Source organism: Palaemon carinicauda, chromosome 14 (genome assembly GCF_036898095.1).
Source record: "Palaemon carinicauda isolate YSFRI2023 chromosome 14, ASM3689809v2, whole genome shotgun sequence".
Lineage (NCBI taxonomy): Eukaryota > Metazoa > Arthropoda > Malacostraca > Decapoda > Palaemonidae > Palaemon > Palaemon carinicauda.
Genome location: NC_090738.1, coordinates 123,440,002 through 123,448,525, shown reverse-complemented (window position 1 = coordinate 123,448,525; position 8,524 = coordinate 123,440,002). Strand labels below are relative to the sequence as shown.

The 8,524-nt window shown below is 32.7% G+C and overlaps 1 long non-coding RNA gene across 1 annotated transcript; it reads right to left on the bottom strand.

Moving 5' to 3' along the window:
• Positions 1-3,348: 3,348 nt before the first annotated feature.
• Positions 3,349-7,975, bottom strand: LOC137653307 (uncharacterized). The gene is made up of 2 exons (XR_011046444.1): positions 7,816-7,975; positions 3,349-5,985 (listed from the first exon to the last, which is right to left on the bottom strand). It is a non-coding gene; the product is annotated as an uncharacterized lncRNA (long non-coding RNA).
• Positions 7,976-8,524: the final 549 nt, after the last annotated feature.

The window sequence follows — 8,524 nt, the reverse complement described above, 5'->3', positions numbered from 1 at the left end:
GTGAAGTAACCTTGTCAAGTACACTTTTGCGTACCTTGAAGGGCACAGGTATTGAGGGTTCATTGATTTCAAATCTGGGACTTTATTTTTTAAAGCTCCATGGAGACTGGTATACTCGATTTCTTACCTCCTCCTCCTCACGTGCTATTTTTAGTCTTGGGATAGGCTTTTTTATTTTTGATGTAACCTACAGGATATGTGAATTATAACGAGAATAGGGGAAAAATCTTATTTTTGTCAATGTTTACCTGGTGTGTAGAGAAAGGAAGTTTTAAGAATAAACGACAGTAGACTGTTCAGTGTGTTTTGATAGTTTTGTGTCCCAAACTTATGATAAGTGTTTTTTCCAAATCAATTGCTTTAGTTCAAAATCAAATTAAGATATGTAGGTCCTTAACTTACAAACTTAGTTGGTTCCAAGAACCTGTTAGTAAGTTGAATTTTGGCCTATGGTAGGCTTAACCTGAATTCCATGCCTATGATTTCCAGCACAAAAGTCAACAAATAGTTTGGTTTCATATGTAATAGATATCAAAGTATTACAAATGTTATTTTGCTTACTGTATTAATTTATATAATTGTTTTATTACAGTATTTATTCTATTAATTGTTTTATTACAGTATTTATTCTATCAATTGTTTTATTACAGTATTTATTATATTGTTTTACTACAGTATTTATTCTATTAATTGTTTTACTACAGTATTTATTCTATTGTTTTACTACAGTATTTATTCTGTTTTATTACAGTATTTATTCTATTAATTGTTTTATTACAGTATTTATTCTATCTTACCTTTGTCATTTTCAGTTTGATTTGCTTGTATCTCCGAATGTTTTCAAGTTGAAGAGCTCCTGTAGAACTTCAAGTGATATGATATGGGCGCATGGCTTGTGAATTTTTGTGGATATGAATCGAATAAATTATACAAGATGCATGACATACTGTAAGTGAATTATAAATGCTTAAAAATACCTTCTATTCTATTAGATGATAATAGCTGTTTAGATTGAAAATGACTAGGATAAATCTTTAGTTTTGTTTGCCATTGAAAATGAAATCTTTCTGTTTGCTTTGAAAACTAATTCCTGATGATTCATGAATATACTTTTCAGTCCATTGAAAACCAATTTTCTTTTTTCGAGCCAAATAATTATTCTCTAATTATATTTTTTTTCATTAATCATTGAAAACTTTATTGCATGTTGGCATATTTTTAATCATTGAAAACTTAATTATATTTGTTCCCATTGAAGGGTACTTACTTTTTAATTTCCCTTATAAAGTTAATTTTTTCATTAATTCGATTAACATTTGTTCAGTTCCCATTAAAAATTATTTTTCCGTTCCAATTACAGGTAAATTGATTGAATCCATAAGGAGTTGAATAGTGTGGATCTAATTAATCTTAATTTTGTTACCAAAGAAAAATATTTAACTTAAGTAATTCATGAATATTTTTTTAATAACAATGAAATTTCCATTTTTCAATTGAAGATCAATTCATTGATGTCTTTAATTTTAGTTTAAATTAAAAACTGTGTTCCTATTGATAGCTTAATTTTATTTTAAATTGCCTTGGTAAACTGTAAAGTGTGATTTTTTTTTTAAAGCTGAACTGGATATCGCAAAAATAAGTAGTACCTACTGTATTTATATTATATGGCAACTTTAGCTTTTTATTGTAATAACTTTTATTTTTAATATTAATGGATTCAAACTACTTTAGTATCACATGTCAATCAAATCGGGAGTGTTGAAATTAGTCATTAAATTTTCGATTTAATGATTGATAATTTATTTTCTAGCCAAATAGAAATTTTGTTGATTAGAGGAATTTGCCAATTTTCCATGATTCTGACTAAATGGGTGTTGGTACAATGTAAATTACGAATATATAGACTAAAATGTGAACACACATGATGTTTTTAGTCCATTGTTTAGTATTTAGGGAGACAATAGTAGAATCTGCTTGCAAGTTGTAAGCAAACTCTTATGGATGCTTTTCTTTAGGACCTAATCACTAGCTAGTATTACAACAAAGTTTGAAGTAATTATATATCATACCCTTTTAACATCCTGTTATGGAACGATTACGAGTATGCACTTAGTGCTAACTTGAGCTGATGCACCTTTTTTTTTTAAATTTGCAAAGAACTATATTATGAAGACCAGAGTATTGATACGTCTTTACTTACAGGATGTGTAAGAAGAGGGACGTAGATTTCTACCAGTTATTAAATGTTGAATGTGGAAAGGATACACAAGATTCAAAATCATGACTATATAATTGTAGTCGGATTAAGTTTGACACGAGTGATGGATAATATACGACACAACAAAATAGGTAAGAAATGAGTGTTTAAGCTTTCGATTCAATAGGCTTGCTTAATGCCATGATATATTTTATGTAAATCGTTTTAATGGTCTTGCTTAATGCTTTGTATATTTTAAACTTTCGATTCACTGGGCTTGTTTAATGCCATGATTGTATATTTTAAGTTTTTTTTTTTTTTTTGCTTTATGCAAAACAATGGTAAAATGCCCTTGATAGGATTGTTGCGGATGTGTGCCTGGACTTGCATACACAACTTTGTCATACAGTAGTTGCTATTTTTCTTCCTAAGATTAATTAGTTTTTCTAGTTTTACTGGAATATCGTTCAGGGGTGGTACAATTAAATAAATTTTGTAATGGAACTAGAACAAACTTTCGGAAAAATAATTTTATTGTTTTGTCAACCGCATTTTAAAAACTACTTATTTTCAGGATTGGTTGGTTGGAGGTATGCACAAAAATATTTGCGTCTAGAAGATATTACAGAAGCAAAGCAACTAATTTTCAACGGAGTATGCACAGCATGTCTTGAAAAGAACATAGAAGCAGTTAACTAAAATGAGGTAAATGTGGATAAAGGGAGAACAATTAGGTTAAAGCAGTTTATACGTAAGGAAATGTATAACTTTTACCTTTCAACCGTTTTTGGTAGATGCAATGGTCTAAACTGAAATGCTATAAAAAAACCCAGTTAAGAGGTAAATTTCCCTTATAAAATACATAAGGGAAATTTACCTCTTAACTGGGTTTGTTTGTATAGCATTTCAGTTTTATCCATTATCACGACTATCAAAAGCGGTTGTGGAGTAAAGTATACATGGTTCTATATGTATAGACTTCTCTGTACTTATAGTTTTACACTACTGTGACAATTGATAAACTTACATAATTGCAAGAAATGTAATAACATAATTGCAAGAAATGTAATACCGAATCAGAATTAAATGGTCCTAGAGAAGAAGATTGTTGAAATATTTTTAAAAAGGCAGTTATAAATTAATATACAGTATAGTTTAGTGTTTTTTTATTCCTCTTTCATTACGTCAATGCTTGGTAAATTTTTTTTTCATTTGGCTTTCAGCCTCATGTAGTTACATTTCACTCTTCTATCTCTCAATTCTCGGCCTCTTGTAATTTGTCACTCTCCCTTGTGTGGTCTCTTAGCTCTCTGCTCTCAGCCTCGTGTGTTCTCTTAGCTCTCAGCCTCGTGTGTTCTCTTAGCTCTCAGCCTCGTGTAGTCTCTTAGCTCTCTGCTCTCAGCCTCGTGTAGTCTCTTAGCTCTCTGCTCTCAGCCTCGTGTAGTCTCTTAGCTCTCTCTGCTCTCAGCCTCGTGTAGTCTCTTAGCTCTCTCTGCTCTCAGCCTCGTGTAGTCTCTTAGCTCTCTGCTCTCAGCCTCGTGTAGTCTCTTAGCTCTCTGCTCTCAGCCTCGTGTAGTCTCTTAGCTCTCTGCTCTCAGCCTCGTGTAGTCTCTTAGCTCTCTGCTCTCAGCCTCGTGTAGTCTCTTAGCTCTCTGCTCTCAGCCTCGTGTAGTCTCTTAGCTCTCTGCTCTCAGCCTCGTGTAGTCTCTGAGCGCTCTGCTCTCAGCCTCGTGTAGTCTCTGAGCGCTCTGCTCTCAGGCTCGTGTAAACTTTTAACTCGGCAGAATATATTTGTATAATATTAAGCCAAAGGTTGACGAAACTACCTATTCTTATCTTCTAATTGCAGTAGAATCACTCAATACTATGCAAGTGAAAAAAATAGCGCAACACTTAATATAGGCACTGAAAAAAAAATAACTTGCCTACTGGGGAAACGAAAGCTAACTAGAACGGAAAAAGCTAACTTGAAAGTGCCTTCTGGAAAAAAACTAACTTGAACTTGCCAACTGGAAAAAAAAAACTATCTATAACTTGCCAACCGGAAAAAGCTAACTTGAACTTGCCAACTGGAAAAAAACTAACTTGAACTTGCCTACCGTAAAAAAGCTAACTTGAACTTGCCAACTGGAAAAAAACTGACTTGAATTTGCCTACCGTAAAAAAACTGACTTGAACTTGCCAACTGGGAAAAAAACTGACTTGAACTTGCCAACTGGGAAAAAATTAACTGGCCCACTGGAAAAAATTAACTGGCCCACTGGAAAAAATTAACTGGCCCACTGGAAAAAATTAACTTGCCCACTGGAAAAAATTAACTTGCCCACTGGAAAAAATTAACTTGCCCACTGGAAAAAATTAACTTGCCCACTGGAAAAAATTAACTTGCCCACTGGAAAAAATTAACTTGCCCACTGGAAAAAAAAAATTAACTGGCCCACTGGAAAAAATTAACTTGCCCACTGGAAAAAAAAAATTAACTGGCCCACTGGAAAAAAAAAATTAACTGGCCCACTGGAAAAAATTAACTTGCCCACTGGAAAAAAATTAACTTGCCCACTGGAAAAAAATTAACTTGCCCACTGGAAAAAAACGAACTTGCCCACTGGAAAAAAACGAACTTGCCTACTGGAAAAAAAAACTAACTTGCCTACTGGAAAAAAAAAACTAACTTGCCTATAGGAAAAAAACGAACTTGCCTACTGGAAAAAAAAACTAACTTGCCTATAGGAAAAAAACGAACTTGCCTACTGGAAAAAAACCAACTTGCTTACTGGATAAAAAATAAACGAACTTGCCTACTGGATAAAAAATAAACGAACTTGCCTACTGGATAAAAAAACTACCTTGAACTTGCCTACTGGAATAAAAAACGAACTTGCCTACTGGAAAAAAACCAACTTGCTTACTGGATAAAAAATAAACGAACTTGCCTACTGGATAAAAAAACTACCTTGAACTTGCCTACTGGAAAAAAACCAACTTGCTTACTGGATAAAAAATAAACGAACTTGCCTACTGGATAAAAAATAAACGAACTTGCCTACTGGATAAAAAAACTACCTTGAACTTGCCTACTGGAAAAAAAACGAACTTGCCTACTGGAAAAAAACCAACTTGCTTACTGGATAAAAAATAAACGAACTTGCCTACTGGATAAAAAATAAACGAACTTGCCTACTGGATAAAAAAACTACCTTGAACTTGCCTACTGGAAAAAAAACGAACTTGCCTACTGGAAAAAAACCAACTTGCCTACTGGATAAAAAATAAACCAACTTGCTTACTGGATAAAAAATAAACGAACTTGCCTTATGGATAAAAAACCAACTTGCCTACTGGATAAAACCAAAACTAACTTGCCTTCCATTCTTTCAAGGGTTTTACAGAATGCCTAAATATGCTTCAAGAAATTTCAACTAAACCAAATATTTATCTAAACAGACATCTACGATTCTCAACTAATTGGGTGTTCTGATTAAACCCTCACTAGACTCGCAATTTAACCTAATCCAAGTCATTGAAACCTAGTTTTACCTGCCAATATTCTTTAACCTACCAAAGTTACCTCCCTAAAATAATAAAAAAAAAACCTAAGGCTAATTAAACTATGTACAAACTTGGCCTAAATGTCAACAGTAGATTTTTTGCTAATATCGTCAACCCTTGGCTTACTGTGTATATCTGAAGTTGACAATTGGTTCGAGACATTTTCGTCAGCTGAGAAAAGGCTTTTCTGTTCTGATTTGGTGATACCTGCTGTTCATGCAGCTTACAAGTGCAGATATCTGTAATACAAATTTGCAATTAGATGGAATGCTATATATAAATGTTGATTATTATACTTTTTAAACTATGCTTTCACTAAGTTTATAGTAAATATCTAGTCAAGTTACTTGAAGTGTACAGCAATTAAAAAGATTATCAACAAGTCTTCAAAATAGAATGAGAAAGCCCAAATGTTAACCTTATTAATCAATAATTAACACTTCATAAAAAAATGCAATCTACTTGTTACTTAAAATTCTAAATCTAAATTTGCGTAATAAATGGTATTCAGAAATGTTTAATTCTAAAGAATCATGAATAGACCAACCACAATAGTAGGCACTACCTGGCCTATAAAATTTAAAAACCTTGTCTAGCACCGATAGAGTTTAAAGAACCAAGTATTTTACCGTTTTTATAGATACATATGCAAAGAAAAAGTTTAAACCAATACATTCAACTTCCTTAAGTATTTTACAGAGTATTTTACCGTTTTTATAGATACATATGCAAAGAAAAAGTTTAAACTAACACATTCAACTACCCTAACAGTTTTTTTTTTTTTTTTTTTTTTTTTTTTTTTTTTTTTTTTTTTGGCTAAGGCTGGTCTAGTCTTCGATGTTGACTTAATAAAACTACGAACAGGAATTATAACAAGCGAGTCACTTTCAAGAAATTGGCGATTTAGAAATTTTCCTAAATTTATAACTAAAATTTGATAAAGCTTTTATCTACGTTACAATGACCATCTTAAAAAACTTTCAACTGACTATTTCAGGATATACATTATGTAACAAATCTGAAACATTCATTACGAAATAAGCCGAACTTCCCAGTGTCACTTAAAAATATCTTAAAATTTACTATTATATCCTTCATGGTGTTCTGAACTTTACTAGTTTAAGACATCCATATAACGTAATTTAATTTTACAATTTCTAAATGTATTCAGTATCTCGCTAAATCACAAACTTATAACGTCTAAGACCTTAATTTATAAAAATTGCAAAAATTAAATTTTCGCTTGATCCCCACTTATCGAGACAGTAATTAGTTGGTAAATTACAATATTTTACTTTGTAAAAACGACTGTAACAGGTAATCCGACATTTAAAAGCTCTTCCTATATCTTTACTAGACCAATTGCTAAATTCTATAACTTTTGCGGTCTAGTTAACCAAACCTAATAAAGTTAAAAAGTAACAATTTCGTTAAAATTGAAGCTTTCACACAAGAATGGAAATGGTCACTCATTCCTTTTTTATGTTATCTTAATTAATTTGACCTATGGAGGCCTTTACTTTCAGGATACTTATAAATTAACCTGACCTTTCCTTCTGCCATAAGTATCTTTTGCAGCTTAAAGTTCACCCACGTGTAATACTTCAATTCTCACTTTTTCCAGTGATAACGCAATATATCACTAAAGGAAAAATAAACTACAATTTGACCTACGCCGGCCTTTAAACTTCTAACATCACTTTCTTTCACAATCTCGATTTTCCCTATGCCATAAGTCTAACAGTCTAAAGTAAGCCCACACAATACAAAATGATACCAAGCTTGCCTGTAGCAGTCTATAACAGTTTAAAGTAAGCCCACACAATACGAAACTATACCAAGCTTGTCTGTAGCAGTCTAAAGTAAGCCCACACAATACAAAATGATACCAAGCTTGTCTGTAGCAGTCTAAAGCAAGCCTACACCATACAAAACGATACCAAGCTTGCCTGTAGCAGTCTATAAGTGTAAAGAAAGCCCACACAACACAAAACGATACCAAGCTTGCCTGTAGCAATCTATAACAGTCTAAAGTAAGCCCACACGATACAAAAAGATTCCAAGCTTACCTGTAGCACGAAGGTTGAACACAAAGTCCAATGATGTAGCTGTATCACTTGGAATGGAGAGAGGGAGATGTTACCACTATGAATGCTCAAGTAGGACCGACATAGTCTAACCGGAATGAGCTCTAAAGACGACTAAGAATTCTTCTTGGCCAATCATAAGCTTCCATTAAGTAAAAAGCTGGGTTAATTTTTATCCGCTTCTCTCATTGGCTAATGGGGTTTGTAAAAGACGTCCCCATTGGCTGGGGGAAAAGAATGAATTTTTCCAAGGATACTTTAGGGGGAGTGAAACTAGGGTGATGTTTTATTCCAACTTTTTTTTTTTTTTTAGGATCCATTAGAGGGGCAGGAAATAAATTCTCAATTGACTAATTGCAGAAAGAATCTATTAAATATATCATCAAATAGTATGAACGATATCATTATAATTCCTAAACTTGTAAAGAGAAGGAATAAAACTGTTTATGAACAGAAAAAGGATTACTGCTTACTTTTAAGCGTTCAGTTCTAAGGAAATCTCGTAACATTAGTGGTCATTGTGTTCAGACTAGGTACATTCCTCCATACAAAATAAATAACTTACTGAATAAATAGATAATCAGAAATAATAAATTAAACACAAACAAATCCTTAAAGATACGTCCTTTGCCTTACAGCTTTGGTAGCTCTGATTAGAAGTGACGTCACGTTGTTACTAGAATTTACGCAC